Source organism: Triticum urartu, chromosome 2, assembly GCF_003073215.2.
Source record: "Triticum urartu cultivar G1812 chromosome 2, Tu2.1, whole genome shotgun sequence".
NCBI classification, from domain to species: Eukaryota; Viridiplantae; Streptophyta; class Magnoliopsida; order Poales; family Poaceae; genus Triticum; species Triticum urartu.
This window is the reverse complement of record NC_053023.1, coordinates 424,362,282-424,384,112: the sequence shown is the minus strand read 5'-3', so window position 1 is coordinate 424,384,112 and position 21,831 is coordinate 424,362,282.

Here is a 21,831-nt window from a genome sequence, read left to right as displayed (position 1 = left end):
ACCAGCACCATCTCCTCTCCAAACCCTAGTTCATCTCTTGTATCCAATTCTTGTCTCCAAGTCTGGGATTGGTACCTGTGGGTTGCTAGTAGTGTTAATTACTCCTTGTAGTTGATGCTAGTTGGTTTATTTGGTGGAAGATCATATGTTCAGATCCTATATGCATATTAATACCCCTCTGATTATGAACATGAATATGCTTCGTGGGTAGTTCGTTTGTTCCTGAGGACATGGGAGAAGTCTTCACTACTAGGAAAAGGCCTACTAATGGAGCACCAGTTTTGCCTACTAATGGTGCATCACTGGTGCGCCATTAGTATCACGCCACTAGTATTTATTACTAATGGCGCACCACTGGTGCGCCATTAGTATCTGGTATACTAATGGCGCACCACCCAGTGTGCCATTAGTATATAACACCATGCGCCATTAGTGTGCCTCCCAGGGGCCATATTTAACCATGTGCTTTGGCACACTAATGGCACACTACGGATGGATGCGCCATTAGTATACTTGGCATACTAATGGCGCACTGTTTGGTGATGCGCCATTAGTATACTTTGGCATACTAATGGCGCACTCTGTAGTGATGCACCATTAGTATGAATATTAGGTTTTATTTTTTTAATTTTCTGATTTTTGCACATGTTACAAAATATATTATCTGACAGAATATAGACAGTAGCACACAACAACAGTAGATTCATCTAATACAATAGAAGATTAGTCTCCGAATACAATTCATCATATTAGTCTCCGAATTCAAAAGACCGAACAAAGATAAAACATTAAAAGTCTCAAGACCGCGAGTATCGAGTTTGTCTTCACATTACAAGTCGATATCGATCATCTAAACTACCATCACATAGAAGAGAGCTGCGGTCATCACGATGAGCATCATCGCGATGAAACTGGTCTTCATCCGGTTCCTCTAACGCTCCCTCCTCTCTCCCGATAGATAGCGGGCGTATCTAGATTCCGCCTCCGCCCTAGTGGTGTACCCTTTGTAACTGTCACCGCTGAAACGGTGAACCTGTCTCCGACACTCCTCCCAGTCGTCGTAGACTCCGGGAACCTTACCCTTGTACATGACATACGATGGCATCTCTATGCACAAGCCAAACAACAGACAATACATACATAAGCAATATATAAGTATGCAACAAAAGGATCGGAAGAGAAAAGCAAGACATTAATAGCACGATTCATGGTCCTACTAATAAATAGCATCGATTACATCTAAATTGAACGACTGTCCAAACTAAAGAGACATACAATTCATTAAAGTTTAATTACAACATGAGCCAATCAATGTTTCAGAACTACACATCACTACTTTCGACTCGACTCATGGACAGGAGCGTGGATGAAGCCGCCATCTGTCGTGATGGTCATGAAATCGCGGGCGTTGTCAGCCTGCATTTGTAGCATTCCGTCTATCTCAATGTTGGACGGTTGATATCTGAGGAAGAACTGCCCCGAGGTATGAAGGACATCTTGATGGATGATGTCCGCAAACTCCGACTGGATGCGAAAGAATTCTTGTCTGATGTCCGCGTCCTGGATTGCCGACAAGCTCACAGCCCAATCTTTGAGATTATTTGGTAGCAGAAGGTGATGATGGTCCCTTACGATCGCCCGCATGTGATGGAGGGCGTAGTAGGCATCCTTCCGACCGCCAGGTGGCTGCTTGACGCAGCAGAATGTCGTATTGTGGGCGAACACGTGCTTGCCGTACTTACGAACTGCCCTGATGAAGGTGCCTCCAGATTTGGCATAGCCGGGGAGAACATCATCAAGAACTTTCTTGATATTTGTGTAGTCTATCTTGGAGTTACAGTTCGGGTCGAAATACGTGGCCATGGAATATTTCGGGCTTAAGAGGATGAGTGTGCAATGTGTGTCACTGCACAGAACACGGAATGTTAGAAAAAAAAGAACGATCAAAATCTAAGAAATCATATGTTACAGGGCGGTTAAGGGATGACTTACTCGGGAAAGTAAGCCACAAGGAAGTTATCCTTATCTGGGTTTGCCAGAATGACGTCTTCGAGGTGTGAACTCGCGGCTTGGCGGTCCCCAGCGCTGCTCAAGAGCTTGGCACACATGTAGAAGGGGTCGACGATCACGATGTCCGGGGTCTTGTCTCTAATGATCCGCATCTCCATACTCAGCGAAAACAGCCGAACGAAGGTGTAGTGCAGCGGATGAAGGTTGAACATAGCAAAGATGTCAACAAACCGCAGGACGATCGTACCCCCGATGGCGCCATCCACAAAGCCCTTGCCCTCTGGCACCTTGGGCACAAAAACCGGGTATGCCACATCATTATCTCTAAGACGCCACTTCTCCAAAGAAAGAACACTGTCGTGCAGACTCCGCATAGCACCGGTTGCAGCATTGAGCATATTTGTCGGTAGCATCGCCCTACCCGCAACATGCACCCTCCTCGAGATATCCTTAGGTGAAGGTGGCCCGTCCTGAGCACGGATCGTACTCGGTGCTGGCTGGCTCGCACCGGCGCCCTTTTTAGTTTGCCGTTTCCGGCCCTTCTTCTTGATCTGCTGTAATGGGACCGAGTTCTGATCACATACCGCCTTCTTGAGCGTGTTGGGGCTGATAATATTTGGCACCTCCGCTATCTGAGGCTCGGTGAAGGCGGCAGCTGGAGGCGTCTCCTGAGAACTGAACGCCAGATGACGCCTGTTGCAATTGGGTTTCTCTGTTGTACCAGCTAGATCGCGGTCGTCTTGTTTGGGTTCTTGAGAAGGAGGCCCGCAGAACTCGTCACCGTACCCATGTTCAGCAAAGTACTTATCGACGTTGGTAAATGTACCATCGTCGTTGTCGTCGTCGTCCGGATCCTGTGCCATATGCATGTCCGGATCCTATGCCATAGGGATGTCCGGCATGTCCGGTAGCGTTGTGGCGTTCTTGCCATGGCTTGGCGCCGGCACGACTAGCGGTCTTGTCTGTGGGGTGGTGTCCCCCACCCCCAAATGAATCTGGCTCTTCGGCCAAACCAGGGGCCAGCTTACGCAGGCGCTGAGGATCATCTCATCTTCTTCATCGGCCCCAGCGGGTCGAATCGGAGGTAACAGCTCGTTGCAGCCTGGCAGCACCCGAACCACTTCAACCCTATACATTGTGGGTGGCATCGGATTACCGTGGAACACGGGGTTGCCCGGTTGAACGATTCTGCCCTTGGTGACATCGACCAACTCGCCGCCCACAAAGTGCAGGAGAGTGCAAGGAACGTCGGCGGCGCCCTGTGAAAACATGTACGGCGTCAGGGATGCCCAGTCAAAGGCAAGGAGATGAAGTCCTCGACCGAGAGGCTTAGTTAACGTGATGTCATCGAGCTCGGCTAATGTCGAGGCACCACCAACGGCGGGCGTGCAACTGACGGAGGGGCCGCTTGCTGGCGAGGTGCCGGCCGGCATACACCCGGGTGCATTAAGCTCCAATGCCGGCGTCGGAGACACCAATACCGCCGCCGCCAGAGACACCAATGGCGCTGCTGCCGTAGGCACCAATACCGCCACCGCCGGAGACACCAATGGCGCCGCCTGCGCGTTGTGCGAGTTGCTGGCCGTGAAGCTGGGAGTCGGGGGCGGCCCCTGTTGGCCACCCGCAATCCACGTCGTTATCCCATGAATCAAGGTAGGCATAATGCCGGTGAGCGTCGATCCTAGTTGTTGTTGCACTTGCTCTTGGACCATCTCCGGAATCCGCGCCACTTGCGCCTTGAGTGCCTCAACCTCGTGCGACTAGCTTTCCGAGCTAGTCTTTTTCTCCTTTCACCCACCAGCGGCATAGTATGACGACCATTTTGTGGACAAGCCTTTGCCGGCCACACGACCAGCTGACGTCGGCTTATTGAGCTTATCCCTGTTTTTCATTACGTTCAACGCCCTATTCAAAGGGTGTCGAAAGGGGAGCTCTGAGACGACCCCGCGCTACTGCTTTCTTTGTCCTGTGGAAGGAACGTGAACCATTTAGAAATATTGGGGATTAATTAGAATGCAACCATATGGAGCTAATTACGCGGGGGCGTATTCCTTACCAGAACAAGCTCAAGCTCCTTGGTCTTCGGATCCGTGGTAAGCTCCTTTGTTACCGGGTTCTCCTTGTACCGGGCCCTGAGAAAGTTCATGGTCTGCTTGTCACTGTATTTCTCAAAGCGGGGCGGTAGGCCTTGCTCGGCACACTCCGCGTCCTCCTTGTCCCATACAGGCTCCGCCACTCTGTAACCGCCGGGACCGAGTTGGTGGACCCCTATGTTCAACTGCCGCATTTCATTCCCCCACTGACTTGATTCGGAGGTTGCGGAGCTCTTGCACTTGATCTTGAACTCCTTGTAGTCATCTTCGCTAATCGAAGGATATTTCACCTTGATCTTCTCATAACTATCACCTTTGTCAATCATTGCCTTCACCGTGCTTTTCCAAGTAGACAGGGCCGTGCTCATCGTCGTGAGGGCGGCACCGTTCACTTTATTACCCGAGAGGCATGTGTTTGCGAACTCAGCGGGGAACTTGTATCGTTCGTGCAGCTTTGTGAAGAGGAGGCTGCGCAAATTTCCTCGGTCCTTATGCCTTAGGTTCTTGGTGTTGATCGAGGCGGTGCTCCGAAGAATGCACCCGAGATGAATAGAGTACCCTTGACTATGTGTTTGGGTGTCGTCGGATGCCCGTCGGAGTTCACTTCAGTAAATTCCTCCCTAACGGTGCCGAGCACGTTCGGGCGCCTGTCCTTCCATTGCCTCTTCGGTTGGCTGCCATCTGTGTGTGCGCCACCATCATCAGTGGTGGCATCCGCGGCGCCATCATCAGTGGTGTCATCCCCGACGCCACTAGGGGTTGTGTAGTCAGGATCGGTGTCTTCCGCGGCGTCCTCATAGCGGTGAGGTTCTTCCTCCAACTCCTGGGACAGCTCCCAGAATTGCTTGCCGCCCGAACTGCCGGCCTCATCGTTGTGGGCCATGTTTCACTCTAAATAGGAAAAAAGTTTGGTCAAAAAGTTAGTTATTGTCAAGGAACAAGATCATGGTCTCATCATTTAGGGTTTGTAGACACCAAAGCATCCTAAAAGCTAAGCTTTTATCATTTAGGGTTTGTCGACGCCGAGGCACCCTAAAAGCCTAAGCGTACATCATTTAGGTTCTCATCAACACCGAGGCACCCTATAGAAGCCAAGTTAAGTTTTCATCATTTAGGGTTTATCGATGCCGAGGCACCCTAGGTTGGGCCTAATCACTTGTCACTAATCACTTGGCTCTATTGCCACCTATGTTGGTTTTATCATCTAGGGTTTATCGATGCTAAGGAGAACTCTAAGTTGGGCCTAATCACTTGGCTCTATTGCCACCTATGGTTTAATGCAGCAAGAATGGCGGGGCAGTTGATCCTACTTAACTAAGTACTAAGATACCCCGACCCATGCATTAGTCGCAAGTACCCCATATGTCCTACTTTTAGCAAAGTCATGCTAAAATTCACGGAAAATTTCAGCATGACCTTTGCTGAAAATAGGACATATGGAGTACCCGAATTTGCCGGAACGGAAGTTAATCGACATTCCGGCAAACTCAAGGGCCTCTCGGGGTACAACAGCAACATCACAAGTTGACAAAATTCCCAAGTAGTACAGCAGCAGCATCACAAGTAGTAGCAATGAACATATAGTCCAGCAAGTTGAAAAAGCTGAAGTTCTCAGCATGAAGAATCACACAACACAGCACCTACATTATGATGATACATTTGGAGATTCCACATACAGTTTTCACATAAGCATAATTGTTCTGGAGATTGCACATACAGTTTTTGACAGCACAACACCTATGACAGCACATACAGTTTTCGTTACTGCTCTCAAATGAAATGACACTTTGACATGGCTGCAATTTTTAGTGTCTACATATCTGCAATTTTTCAGTGTCTGCTTAGGAGAAATAGGTTTCAAACTTCAGCTTGCTTTGTATAAGGAGACTAAAAAACTATCTAAGGAGTTCTTCAAGTTCAAGTTACAGCCTGCATGACATTTTCCTACACAATGCTTGTTGTAAATAATTACTTAAAGTAAACACTTTTTTTATCTTAGCTTACTTACAACAGAATGCCTATCTTTCTGGTTTTCCAATTCCTTTTGTTTCATTTTCAACATTGCTCTATTTGTAATTAATAGCACTATTCAAGAAATCTATATATGCAATCTACAGAGATCTCCCTCCTGACTTTTAGACTGATTTTCCATCAAAATTGAAAATAGTTACACTAAGTTTCAAAATAAAAAATACACTTCTCAGTTTTACAAACTGAAAATTACTCTAAAACTGAAACTTTAACTGACTTTTAGACTGAATTTTTACTCCAAGATTTTTTATATTCAGATCACTTTAACTGAATTTTACATTGAGTTTTAGATTGAATTTTAAACTTTCTTGCAATATAAGCTTGTCATACACTTTATATTTAGATCAGGAGCCAAGCTCTAAAATTGAATTTCTAACTGAATTTTTACGACAGCATCTGTTTCAATTTCAGTTTCAGATAAAGTTTATATTCAGATCAGGAGACTGACTTTTAAACTGACTTTATATTCAGTTTCAGGTAAGGACATCAGAGAATCTACAGCGAGGGGCGGCCGGCGCGGTGAGCACGAGCCCGCATGCACAAACGGTGACTAAACAAGGAGAAAAACAGGGGAATCAATGGAGACGCTCACCGCGGAGCTGGGGAAGGAGACGGCGAGGCCGAGGGTGGTCGGGGCAGCGCGGATCGACGCCGAGAAGCAATGGTCGGTGATGAGGAAGAAGAGGTCGATGCGCTCGATCCTTGATGACCCGGCTCCAATCCGTGGACGTAGGCGATGAAGGTGATGATGGTGTTGCTCCTGGTGCAGCTCCTAGGCACGACGATGGAGGACGGGGCGGTCGGTGGCCGCGGTGACGCGCGGCGGCGGCGCTCGGGGTGGAGGGAAGGAACGGGGCAGGCCGTCGGCGGCGAGGACTGAGAGGGCGATTGAGGAGTGGAGGGAAGGAGCGGGGCAGGCCGTCGGCGGCGAGGACCGAGACGGCGAGGCGGGGCGCGGGGGTCGTCGAGCGACTACGGGGGAATGAATCTGGCAAGAGGGGAGTGAATCTGGCGAGCGGGAGGGACGAAGGGATCGGGCGACTAGGGGGGAAGATTACTAATGGCGCACCCCCTGGTGGTGCGCCATTAATATGTTTTTTTATAGCAATGGCGCACCCCCGAGACGGTGCACCATTAGTATTGTTTTTTTAGATAGCAATGGCGCACCAGCCAGCCGTGCGCCATAAGATTTTTTTATTATTATTTTGTTGCATCTAATAATTTAATAGAAAATTAATATGAATATGAATATGAAAATGAATATGAATATGAAAATGAATATGAATATGAAACAGTAATAAATTTTTATAAAAACAGTAATAATTTTTTAAAAAATATCATCAGATTTGTTATTTGAAAATATTTATGAATATAAAAAATATCATCAAATTTGTTATTTGAAAATATAATCAAATTTGTTTTTTGAAAATATAATCATATTTGTTTTTTTAGTTGCATTCATTTGTGACAGTGGAGCGGGGGAGGGTGCGGGGGTCGTCGGCAGTGGTGGAGCGGGGGAGGGTGCGGGGGGTGCTCGGCGGCGAGGGGGATCTGGAAGGGGGATCTGGCGAGGGGGGTAGCGATCGAGATGGAGGGGGATCGAGATCGAGTGTCCTCATGAATATTCAATATTCTTTCATGAATTCAAAAAGTGCCCATGAAATTTAAAAATATTCATGATATCAAAAAGTGCCCATGAAATACAACTGAGAAATGAAGACTACGATTTAAATACAGTCGATCTTAGCCAGCTATCTGTTCATAATCTTCTTGCCCTTCTTTTTCGCAAATGGAGTTCTTTTGTGGAACGGACGTCCTTTAGGTAGGGTGGTCCTGCTTCTTCTTGTGGTGTATCCTGCTACTTCATCGTCGTCGTCATGTTCGATCTTCGGGTCGCCGTACTTGTCGAAGTCTTGCTCATTGGCTATTCCATCCATTCCGATGATCTTCCTTTTGCCTCTCCTCACGACAACACGACTGGGCTTTGACGGGTCGGTAATGAAGAAGCATTGGTCCACTTGGGAAGCCAGTACCCATGGCTCATTTTTCGCGGTGACGTTTGCGCCTACGGTCTTGGATTTGGCTTCGGGTATAACCATGGTGGTGAAATACCGGTCTTCTTTTAGGACGCTCTTGGCCCATCTGACACGGAACATCGGGACCTTCTCTCCAGCGTAGCTCAGCTCCCAGATCACCTTGATCCTTCCGTAGTATCTGTCCTTGTCGTTACCGGTGTAGGATTCCATCGTTACCCCGGAGTTCTGATAACCATCGCTCTTCATGTCCTTGTCCTCGGTGTAGAATGTGTAGATGTTGATATCGTACGCCTCATAGGTCATCAGGTTGTGCTTGGCGCCCTGTGACAAGGCGAATATGAGTTGTTCTTCTGCGGAAGAATCCTCATGTAAAGGGTACGACAGAAGCTTCTGCTTGAACCAATGCATGAAACATGAGTTGTGCTCTTTGATTATATCTCCGTCCGTCCTCTGTTGGCCTCGGTCATTGTACGTCTTCTCAATAAAGATTTTGTGCTCTACCACCCAAGGATCGACCATGTCTATGTGTTGTAGCGCGACTAGGTTTGCTCTTTCAAAGTCGGCGAGTCGACCCTCGAAGTCGACATGCATTTTGCGGCGACCCTCACGGTGACCCCATCCAGCGAGCCTGCCGAGGTGCCTATTGACGGGCAGACCAACGGGGTTCTCGATGCCTAGATAATTCGTGCAGTAGGAGATGCACTATTCGGTTAGAAAGCCCCTGGCTATACTTCCCTCTGGACGTGACATGTTGCGAACGTATCCTTTGATGACACCATTCATCCTTTCGAACGGCATCATGCTGTGCAGGAACGTCGGCCCGAGTTGGATGATATCCTCCACGATATGGACCGGCAGATGCACCATAACGTCGAAGAATGCGGGCGGGAAGTACATCTCAAGCTCGCATAGTATCACCACGATCTCTTCCTGTAGCCTTCTGAGTTGCCTCACGCCAACCGACTTCCGAGAGATGACGTCGAAAAAGTTGCATAGGCCAAATAGCGTTTCACGGACGTGCGCGTCCATGATCCCACGGATTGCAACTGGAAGTATCTGCGTCATCAGCACGTGACAGTCGTGAGACTTCATCCCGCTGAACTTCTGCTTCACTGGGTCTAGGTATCTGCTTATCTTCCCCGCGTAACCATAAGGAAGTTTTACTCCTACGAGGCATGTGAAAAACTGCTCGATCTCCTCCAGACTTAGAGTGAAGCACGCAAGAGGGTAGTCATTTCTGGTCTTCTTGGCCTTTTTGCCTTTGCGACGACTTTCTGTGTCCTGATTCGCCTCATCATCATCATCATCATCATCATCATCATTAGCGTGAAGCTCTTGCCTGATGCCCATTGATTTCAAGTATGCCCTTGCTTTCGGCCCACCTTTGGTCCTCTCTGGCATGTTGAGCAGGGTACCAAGCAGACTCTCGCACACGTTCTTTGTGATATGCATGGCATCAAGGCTGTGAGGCACACGGTGGATATTCCAGTACGGCAAGTCCTTGAAAACAGACCTCGTTTTCCATACCTTCAGCAGCGGCTCTGGCGCCTTTCGCTTCTTTCCCAGCTCTGGCGCCTTTTGCTTCTTTCTCGGCAGTGGGCAATCTTTCCAATTTTTCAACAGCCCGTCTATTTCCACGCCGCTCCTCGTACGCGGGCATCTTCGGAGTTCGGTTTCACCATCGAACAGATCCTTGCGTTTCCTCCACGGGTCATCATCGCGAAGCCACCTTCGATGTCCCATGAACACGGTTTTCGAAGACCCGGGATCTCTATCTAGCTAGCGATACGTTGTGTCATCCATGCACCTGACGCATCCAGAAAATCCGTGGACCACCTGCCTCGTGAGATATCCGTAACCGAGATAGTCGTGCACCATCGTGAGAAGTGCAGCTCTCATAGGGAAATATTCTTTCTCTGCGGCGTCCCACGTATTGGCTGGCGTTTTCCACAGCGTGTCTAGCTCCTCTTTCAGCAGCCCCAGATACAGATTGATGTCGTTCCCTGGTTGTTTCGGCCCTTCAATTAGCATACTCATGTGAATGTACTTCCTCTTCATGCACAACCAGGGGGGAAGGTTGTACATCCACACAAACATAGGCCAGGTTCTATGTGTGCTTCTCTGGCTGCCAAACGGATTGACTCCATCGGTGCTCGCGCCCAGCACGATGTTCCTCGGATCCTTCCCAAATTCTGGGTGTTCGAAGTTCAACGCTTGCCACTGGCTCCCATCCTTAGGGTGACTCAGCATCTTGTCTTTTTTATTTATCTCCGGATCATTTGCGTCATCTTCTCGCTTCTTCTCCTCCCTATCCGCGTGCCAACACAGGAGCTTTGCTACCTTAGGGTCCGCGAAATACCACTGCAGACGAGGAGTGATCGGAAAGTACCACACCACTTTTCGAGGAGCTTTCTTGCTCTTCTTGTATCGAGTGCGCCGCACACCGGACATATGGTAAACTCCGCGTGCTCGCCCCGATAAATGATGCAATTGTTCATGCACACATGGTATTTCACGTGCGGTAAATCCAGAGGACACACGACTTTCTTCGCCTTCTCGAAACTGGTCGGGGACTTGTTCCCCTTGGGAAGACGTTCGTGCCAGAATGACATGTTCTCGTCGAAGCATGCGTCGGTCATTTCGTGTTTTACCTTCATCTCCAAAGCCATGAGCGTTACTTTCAGGCGGTATCCTCGGGTCTGCATCCTTCATACAATGGAGTAACCGCGTCTATCTCCAGTTGATCCATCTTGGCTTTCTCTCAGGCGGCAGCTCTTGCGTTATCCGTCTGCTTGAGAAGCAGCTCTTGAATATGAGGGTCCTGCACCCAGCCCATCGCTGGTCCATCATCGTCTTCTCCTCCGGCATCGAGATCTTCATGATCATGCCCTTCATCTGCTCCGGCATCTTCCTCATCATCATGTCCACATGATGACTATGTACAGCATCACCGTCGTGATCATGTCCTGGAGATTCTTCGTCTTCTCGCCTGCCCGAGCCGTGGTGGTTGTCTTGCTGCCCTTCCTCATTTCTTGCCCGGCCCCCATGGATGACTTCATAGTCATCTTCATCACCTTGCCACCGATAGCCATCCATGAAACCACGCAAGAGCAGGTGGTCCCGCACCTGCCCGGAATCCGTGTCCGCAATAAGGCTCTTCAGCTTGCATCTTTGACACGGACATCTTATCCCCGTCTACGTCCAAAATTCTCGCCGAAACGGAAATGAATCAACATTCCGGCAAAATATTGGCAACTATCTCATTTCAAATACCGGTACCTGCAAAAACAAACATATATGCAACACCACAAACATATGCAACACCACAAACATACATAGATCTAGCTAGGCCACAAAAAGTGCATGTGCACGTTGTTGGAGCGAGCTAGCACGACTAGGGAAAAGGCTAGCAGCAGCGCGGGTTTTAGACCTATCAGTAGCGCGGGGTGGTGCGCTACTGGTAAGGCGCTACAGCTAACGAATAGCAGTAGCGTGCCTCCACCCACGCTACGGCTAAATCGACTTAGTAGCAGCGAGTTCCAGGAGGAGCGCTGCTGGTAATTAGTAGTAGCGCTTCTCTCTGCCCGCGCTGCTACTATTATTTCGTATTTTATTTCTTTTTTATTTCATGTTCTATTCATACACCTTTACACAAATTTTTCATACAATAGGAATTTACAAATCGTTTTTACATCATAATGAGTTATTACATCACGGGTGAAAGAACCGTGTGGACTAGTTTCAAGTGGACGGACACCCACTTGAAACTAATTCGCGGTTCTTTCACCCAATGATATAATAAATATCATCATCATCATATCATTAACAACTTATCATCATCATCATATCATTGGTCACTAGTCGTAATCACAAGTACTCCTGACATCTTCAACTCTAACACATTGTATCACATAATAAACATATTGTACCTCATAGGACCTACTACATTCTCTTAGGACCTACTATATTCTCTAAGGTAAAATAGCAAAAAATAAGATAGCCCCTCGCTCTCCATTATGGAGAATGCAGATTATCCTGTCTCCAATTCTTGCCTTTCGCTTAATGTTGCTTCCAAGAACCTCCTTACGAATGTCCAAACATTTTTTCCACTCTTTGATTAGCATGTGTTCACCTGTTTCAGAAATTTGATATGCACAGGTGAGATCCGTAGGATGACCTGGCTGTAGGTTCAGAACTTCAAGGCGACCATTGTAATACATCAGATGAGGCACACAATCCATCGGGATTTTCTGTTGAAAAACATAGTAATAACTTCGTAGTTAGCAATTATGTACTAGTTTTAGAAGTATGCAAAAGATGCACGGATGTCGTAATAGTAAAATATCTTACCAGGGTATCTCCATAGAAGTTATCGTGGTTCAACACGTGCACTAGTGGCACGTATTCACCATAATTTGGAGGAGTTCGATAATAGGTATTGTAATTCTCAAAAAAAGTACAATAAGCAATCAGATGATTTTTCTCCTTCTAAGTTAATTCGGAGCCATCAGTGTAGTGGGTTTTGTCTACCATCTTCTGCACATTCTTTGAAGATTCAAAATAAGCTGTCAATGGAAATAAGCTATCAACTATTTTGAAATAAACAATATAAATTAGTTAATAACTATGTTTGAGAAACTCACATTGCGGTAGAATCGGAAGCGTATCAACAAGGACCCAAATGTCCATATTGTCTTGCTCGATGTCAGGATGACCAAGATCCATGGTGACAATCATACCCTCATAAAAACCATACATTGTGCAAAGTGCTTCCCAATTTTGACAACCAAAATGGGTTACGCTCTGAGAATTATACAGATTTACTTCAAAATCGATATCATGATGGGTCCTTAGGTGTATTTTCTTTGTTTGAAAATTTTCATGGTCTTCAAAACCCATCCTCTCCAAGACATAGCGTCTTGCATGGCATGGGATAAGCTAGTCGAATTGTAAAAGATGAAAATTAGACGTTGAAATAGTTGAAGTCATGCTTAATTACGAAAAAAACACTTGTCGTTGTTGCGTACCGTTTCAACATCGAAGGTCTCCTCGAGCTTAATGCTGAAGCGCCGATCTTCGTCGAGCTCAACGAACCTGTCGCACATACCTCGATCGTCGTGGCACCAGCTGCACTCCCCCGGGAGACTGTCGTCGTCCGAGTACGACATTTCCTATGTTCATAATTCAAAGATTAAACTTGTACAATTAAATATATGTACTAAAAACCTAAATTAGATCATTATTTTTCAAAGAAAATCCAGGCCACTCGATATTTCCCACATATTCTAGCACAAGTCATGACAGAATTCATGGAAAAATCCGGCATGACCTTTGCTAAAAAAGGACATATCGAGCGCCTGAAATTTGCCGGAACAGAAATTAATCAACACTCCGGCAAAACATAGGCCACTCGGAGGTGTAACCAAAACATGAAATAATTGCTTAAACTAAAAAATAACACCAAATATGGCATGTTCAACTAGTTCTATTAATTCAACTAGTTCTTACTAAATATAAACTTAGTATAAAAAGAAAAAAAAACTAGTTCTTCTAAAAATGAAGTAGTTCAACTATTTATTAATTTACTTACTACACTAGTTCAACTAAAACTTAACTAGTTCAACTAAAACTAAACTAGTTCTATTAATTCAACTAGTTCTTACTAAATATAAACTTACTATAAATAGAAAGAAACTAGCACATCTACTACTACTAATTAACATCTAACTACTACATCTACTACTAATTAACATGTACTACTGCTAATTATACATCTACTACTAATTAACATCTATCCACTACTTCTAAAAATCATTATCTATGAACCCTAAATTAACATCTACTACTACTAAAATCATCTACTAACTAAGCAAAGAGAGAGGGGGTTGGGGAGGGGTGGGGGGCTTACAGAGGGAGAGACGGTGGCGGGGAGGTGCTCGGCAACGGAGGGGCGGCGAGGGCGGGCTCGGGATCGGGAGGGCGGCGGTCCTGGGCGGCGGGCTCGGCGGGCTCGGTCGAGGGCGGCAGCGGTGAGGTCGAGGGCGGCGACAGTGTGGTCGAGAGCGACGGCGGTGAGTTGAGGGCGGGCGGCGGCGGCGGCGGTGAGGGCGCAGGCGCGCTCGGGCTCGGGCGGCAGCGACAGGGAGTAGGGGAACAGGCCGGCGGGGGGGAAAGGAGGACTTAGCGAAATTTTGATGCGGGGGGTGGTTAACTCGAACTAGCAGTAGCGCACGTACAGAAAACGCGCTATAGCTAACTTATCTACAGCGCGTTTTGGGAAAAACCGCTACTGCTAATGGGAGCAGTTATTTCTTTTGTTTAGTAAAAACATCAAAAATATACATTGGTCATCATTGATCTTTTTGTGTATAATATAAATAGTCAACATGAATCCTCACTGTACCTGTATAGGTACAGGCGAGGATTCATATTGCAACCACAAATCATAAACATATAGTTCAATGAAGACCAAGTGCTCGAGATAGGTTGAGAAGCAACATATTTAAGTTGGTAAACACCTTGTTCGCTTAGCAGTATGGGACTAAACTTAATTAGTTGCGCTCATACTTACCAGCAGCGAGTTTTGAGCAAAACCGCTGCTACTAAGTTCTTTAGCAGTAGCGCGTCCACGGGAAGGGCGCTACTACTATATCTAGCCTGGAGGCAACACCGTGGCAATTATAGTAGTGGCACTCTTTTCACCTAGAGCGCTACTGCTACTCAGTCATTAGCAGCGCTCTTTTCTAAAGCTCATTGCTGCTAATTAGCAGTAGCGTCTGTTTTTATACCGCGCTGCTGCTAAGATTCTGTGTATAAGGTTTTCCCTAGTAGTGTAGGGAGAAAAAAAGTAGATCTACAACATGAAGATAGCTTTCCCCTTACTTACCTATCAAAAAAAGGTAATTTCAACACTTAATTTTGATGAATCTATGGTGCAAATGAGGTGAGGAGGAGGAGGCAGCCGACAAGCTTAGAGAAGGATGTGGGGGGAATGAAGTGGGGAAAGTGAGTGTGTAGGTGTGGCTGTCCAAAAATATCTAGCTGGTCCCAGGTTACTAATGGCGCACCACACAGACATGCGCCATTAGTAACCCAACATACTAATGGCGCACCACACAGACATGCGCCATTAGTAGTTTTGCAAAAAAGTAAAAAAAAATTACAGTAGTGGCGCACTCTATGGCTGGTGCTCATCCTCACGAAATCCCTTTGCTTTTCCTTCGCTCAATTTCTCTTTTATAGCAGCAATCTCCTTGTCAGATTTCTGAGCTTCTCTGATCTTATCCATCAATATTGACTGAATCTCCAATGTTGCTACATAGCCTCTCGGAACTATTTCCAAACATAGCCCACGAAGGTTTTCTGCTAACTCCTTTGGTACTTCTCCCATCACTAGGGTGTTGACATGGCTCTTACGGCTCAATGCGTCAGCTACTACATTAGCCTTTCCGGGATGGTAATGCAATCTCATATCATAATCCTTGATGAGCTCCAACCATCTCCTCTGTCTAAGGTTCAACTCCTTCTGCGTGAAAATGTACTTCAAACTCTTGTGATCCGTGTACACCTCACAATGATTTCCAATGAGGAAATGTCTCCACGTCTTCAATGCATGCACTACGGCTGCTAACTCCAAATCATGCGTGGTATAATTCAACTCATGAGGCTTCAGTTGTCGTGAAGCATACGAAACAACTCTCCCTTCCTGCATAAGCACTGCTCCAAGTCCTCGACATGAAGCGTCGCAATACACCTCATAATCCTTGGTCTGATCTAGCAAAATCAATACTGGTGAGGTGACCAAACGTTTCTTCAACTCCTGGAAACTAGCCTCACACTCCTCAGTCCATTTGAACTTAGTATCCTTCTTCAACAATTCAGTCACAGGCTTTGCAATCTTTGAAAAGTTCTCAATGAATCTCCGGTAGTATCCTGTGAGTCCAAGAAAACTCCGGATCTCTCCAACTGTTGTTGGTGCTTCCCATTCGGTTACGGTCTCAACCTTTGTGGGGTCAACTGCTATACCTTCTCCGGATATAAAGTGTCCGAGGAATCCAACTTCCTTCAACCAAAACTCACATTTTCTGAATTTGGCGTATAACTGATGTTCCCTTAGTTTCTCCAAAACCAAACGCAGATGTTCCTTATGCTCCTCTTCATTCTTTGAATAAACCAGGATGTCATCAATGAACACTACGACGAACTTATCCAAAAACTCCATAAACACTTTGTTCATCAGGTTCATAAAATAGGCAGGTGCGTTAGTCAATCCAAATGACATAACGGTATACTCATACAGTCAATATCTCGTGGTGAATGCTGTCTTAGGTATGTCCTGCTCCCGAATCTTCAATTGATGGTACCCTGATCGCAAATCGATCTTGGAAAACACTTTAGCTCCTTGCAACCGATCAAACAGATCGTTGATCATTGGCAGTGGGTACTTGTTCTTGATGGTTACTTCATTCAATCCCCGATAATCTACAACCATCCTTAATGATCCATCCTTCTTTTCCACTAGAAGTACGGGTGATCCCCAAGGCGAAGAACTTGGGCGAATGTAACCTTTCTCCAGTAACTCCTTAATCTGATTCTTAATTTCCACCAAATCCTTTGCTGGCATCCGGTACGGTCGCTTCGATATTGGGCCTGTACCTGGCAATAACTCAATCAAAAACTCAATGTCTCTATCCGGTGGCATGCCTGGCAATTCCTCAGGAAATACGTCAGGAAAATCCTTTACCACTGGTACTTCCTCCTGCACGACTCCTGTTAGGCAATTTACTTGTGTCCTTTTTGGCACATGCCGGGATACATACTTGATCCTTCGTCCTTCTGGTGTGGTAAGCAAAATTGACTTACTAGCACACTCAATATTCCGTTCATACTTGGATAACCAATCCATGCCTAATATCACATCCAATCCTTGAGATTCCAATACTATTAGGTCCGAGGGAAAAACATAGTTACCAATCCTTAATGGTAGCCGATCACACCATCGTCTAGCCATAAACTCCGCTCCTGGCGAGGTTACTAACATGGGTGACCTAAGTGCTTGGGTTGGCAGGTTATATTTATCCACAAATCCCCTTGATATGTATGAATGTGATGCACCAGTGTCAAAAAGAACAAGTGCAGTAAATGACTTAACCAGAAACTTACCGATTACTGCATCAGGCTGATCTTCAACCTCCTCCACATTAACGTGGTTCACCTATCCCCTGTTAAAAGGGTTCGGCTTCTTCCCAGAGCTTCCATTGCCATTTCCATTCTGGCCTTCAGGACATTCATTGGCATAATGTCCGGTCTTGGAACACTTGAAACAGGTGACTTGGCTTAGGTCTCTCTTGGTTGGGGTCGATGGGATGGTCTGATTCTGGCCGTTGCTTCCTCCATTCCCATTACCATTCTTGTGGCCATTATGGTTGTGCGAGCTACCTCCTCCATGGGTGTGCTGAAACTGAAATCCCGGTTTAGGGGCAAAACGGGGCTTCTGTTGGGCTCCAGAGTTATACTTCCCCTGTCCATACTTCCTCTTATGGTTCTCAATCTGCTGTTGCTTTCCTTCAATCATGATGGCACGATCTACCAACTCCTGGTAGTTGTTGAAACTCGCTACCATCAACTACATGCTTAGCTCATCATTTAGTCCTTCCAGAAATTTCTCCTGCTTAGTTGCATCCGTAGCAACGTCATCTGGGGCATAACGTGCTAACTTGCTGAAATCGTCAACGTACTGGCCAACTGTCCTTCCTCCTTGGCGTAAGTTGCGAAACTCACGCTTCTTCATGGCCATAGCTCCTGCTGAAACATGGGCAGTCCGGAAAGCTTGCTGAAACTGATCCCATGTGATAGTGTCAACTGGGTAGGTGGCTGTGAAATTCTCCCACCATGCTGCCGCGGGTCCGTCAAGCTGATGTGTGGCAAACTTCACTTTCTCACCATCTGTGCATCCTGCAGTGGTCAACTCCCTTCCTATCTTGCAGATCCAATCGTCTGCTACTATTGGCTCGGTGCTACTGGAAAACACCGGCGGATTCAGCCTAAGGAAACGGGCTAAGTGGTCAACAGGTGGTGGTGGTGGTGGGTTGTTGTTGTTCTGCTGGTTCTGGACTAACATCTGCATCAATTGATTCTGCTGCTGAATCAACTGAGTGAGCTCCGGTGGGAATCCATTGTCACGTCTCGGAGGCATCTGAGGGTTTAGAAAAGACGAGAATTAAGAATAGAGTGAGGTCTAAGGGAAAACACTACCCCAATGCACATGAGCAAATGCACACAAAATCACTTCATTCAATCAAACAAGGGCTTACAAACGGTCTAACTATCGCAAAAGTGCTCGAACTATTGTGTTTACATGGGGGAATACTACTACTATCAGGTGGTCATCTAGAAATTTGAACCGGTGGAAGATTCCATGATATCTGCCCCAGCTTCGTCTTCAAAGTCGGGTTCACTTGGATCCGAATCGGTGTCGTCGATGATGATGTAGTTGTCCGGACATGCAACGTACATGTCTTCCTTCCTGGATGCTAACTTCCTCTTGAGTTCTTCAATCTCCTGCTTAAGATCGCCATTGTGTCTCGCTAGAGCTACGATCTCGTCCATGTAGTCCTTGCGTGTAGACTTCAGTTCTCCTTCTAGCTCGATGATCCTTGCCTTCGCATTCTTCAACTCTATCATATCATTGCACATCTGGTTCTCGTGGCGTCGAATGTGCTGGTTTAACTCCTGGATGAAAGATGCAATGGATCTATCCTTCTTGGTGCTGACTAACTCCCATTGTTCATCTCGGCGTCCGCAAATCTGGTAGATAGTGTCCTGGAGGTCTTCTTGATAAACTTCTCCAATGCGTCCTATGGTGATATGAGCTGCCATGCTCCTTCCCAGACTCCAGGTTGGTGCATTGAAAACACTATCTATGGGCTTCGTGATTGGTGCGAATGTCCTTCTCGGAACGTGAGCTTGAATCTTCCAGCGCTCCTCTTCAGGCAGAGTGGCGTTGAAGGTTCCCGTGAAGCTTGGTAGTCCAATGTTCAAGTACTTAGTGACTTCCTTCAAGTGAAATCCAAAAGGTGTGCCTTCATCCGGTTGAGCGTACTTAATCTTCGCGTTCGTCATCCTAAAAGAGTAGAAAAGCTGAGGAGTTAGAAAATGAGAAGAGAATGGTGGTCTATGGCTTTAACTTAGTGGTCGTGTCCTACAGTCAGCGTGTGCTCTGATACCATCTCTGTAGTGACCCGACCCGAATGGATCAAGTCTATTGTGCTCTGGTGTCATCCCTGGATCAGTAATGCTGACACCACACAGTACATCGAAGGATTTATAGCAGAGTGGCAATCACACACTTATTACATCATTGTCTCAAAGAGAGCTTATTACAATAAATATGGCTTAAGGCCATCTAATAACGATAATAGCGGAAGACTCGGAAGATAAATGGGTCCATCAACTCCAACGGCATCACTGAGTATAGAACCACGACCTAAAAGCACCTTACTCGTCGTCTGAAAAGTCTGCAACATGAGAAGTTGCAGCCCGAAAACGGGTCAGCACATGGAATATGCTAGCAATGTAACACATAGAGAGTAATGGAATGAAACAGCTATACTATATGCATATATGGCTGGTGGAAAGCTCTATGGTTACAGTTTTGCGTAAAGCCAGTTTTTTCCCTACTGCAAAGGAATAAATTTATTTAACTATCAAGGTAGTTGTTAAACATCGAGAATGGTTGACAGCATTCCGATCCCAATTAAGTGAACAATTAAAACCCAACAATATTAATTAGAGTAACATGTTGAGATTCACATGATATTCAAGTACTAGATACTCAAGCTGTCCATAACCGGGGACACGGCTAATCATGATTAGTTTGTTACACTCTGCAGAGGTTTGCGCACTTTTCCCCGCAAGACTCGATCGCCTCCGTTTGGTTTCTCGCACTACAGGGTGTTTGAGAAACGGATGACCGAGACATAGTCTTTCAGAAGCGCTAGCACCTTACGATCGGGTAGACCGTACCACCTACAACCCCTACATCTGCTAGTCTACCACTGTAAGAGTTCGCACAACTTAGTCAACTATGCCAGAGCCCATAATGGCTTGTGGCTGCACACGGAAGTTTCTAGTTTGAATAATCTTATGATCCCTTTGAGTCTGGGTGGCGGTCCAAAGAAAAACAGGCAAGTCCTGATAGACATCAGGTGCCTCAATCCACCCAGATGTGTGTTTAAGTTGCCACCTTAGGTAAACCATTAAATTATCAATCTCACATCTATCATGGATATCACTCACCCAATCCACGTCTACTAGCATAGCATGGCGTAATAAGAAAACGTAGAAGTAACTCCCAAAGGTTTCATAATAATACAGGTAATAGGTACTACCTCATCTACTTCCCATCCCACAATTTAATTAGATCCTAATCATGCAATGTGAGAGGATTGATCTAATGCAATAAAACTGGATTGTAGAAAAGGTATGATCAAAGTGTTACTTGCCTTGCTGAGGATCCGCGAGTCCTAGGGTTTCGAAGTAACAAGCGGCGCAATCCGGGTGATCTATCGCAGACAAACAACAAGCACACAATAAGTACTCATCTAATGCACAGGTAAAACTCGAACAAGAGAACGAACCAGAAAGAACGAACCGAACAGACGACGGAAAAACAAACGGCGGAAGAAAACAACTCGGTTCTAGCAAGTTGAAACTAGGTCAAATTTTACTGTAGCCAAGGCTTTTTCAAGTTGATTAGACGGAACGGCAGTTTCGAAACGAAACTCCAGGCGCTTGAATCACCTGATTCCGATAAACGAGCGGGAAGAAAGACTAGAACGAAGATCGGATCTGAGATCACGATCGCGGAATAAATCCGACGAAAAGAAAGAGACGAACGGTTAAACGAACAGACGTTCGTTAACCGGGAAAAATCGGTGATCACGTTCGTTGAGACGAACGGTCTGAAAGAAGAACGAAAACCGATCTAGGGTTTTCGTAAAAGAAAACTGAAACAAAGAACCAGAAAAGAAAACGGAAAAGAATCAGAACGGTTCTCTAGAAAAAAACCAAATCGGGGCGAGGGGAAAAGAGAGGCGCGGCGCGGGGCTACCTCCGGCGAGGCTCCGGCGACGGCGGGTTGCAAGGGCGGCGGCGGCTAGGCGGCGGGGCTGCGGCTTGGGCGCGGTGGCGGCGCGGCTAGAGGTGGCGGCGGCTTGGGCGCGGGTGGCGGCACGGCTAGAGGCGGCGGCGGCTTGGGGAGGAGAGGGGGGGTGTTGGGTATTTATATAGGATGGGGGGGTCTCTTGCTTGGGGAAGGGGCAAGGGGAGGCGGCGGCGGCTTGGAGTCCCAGCGGCCTGGCGGCGGGGCTGGCGGCTGGCGCGCGCGGCTGGGCCGGCCTTGGCCCAGGCGGCTGGGCCTGCGTCCCTTTTTTTTAAATCGGTTACGCGCGCAGAAAAACAAAAGAAAGAAAATCTAAACGAACTCCAAAATTCCTAAAGTAAATTTTCTCCGACTCCTAAAAATGAGCCGAACAAAATGAACTTTACTCCGGACCTAGAATGCAATTTTTGAAAACACGCATTTTTCCCTATCCAAATAAAAAGCAAACAAAACTCCGGCGAAACCAAAATTTGATTTATTTACTAAATCTTCATTTTTC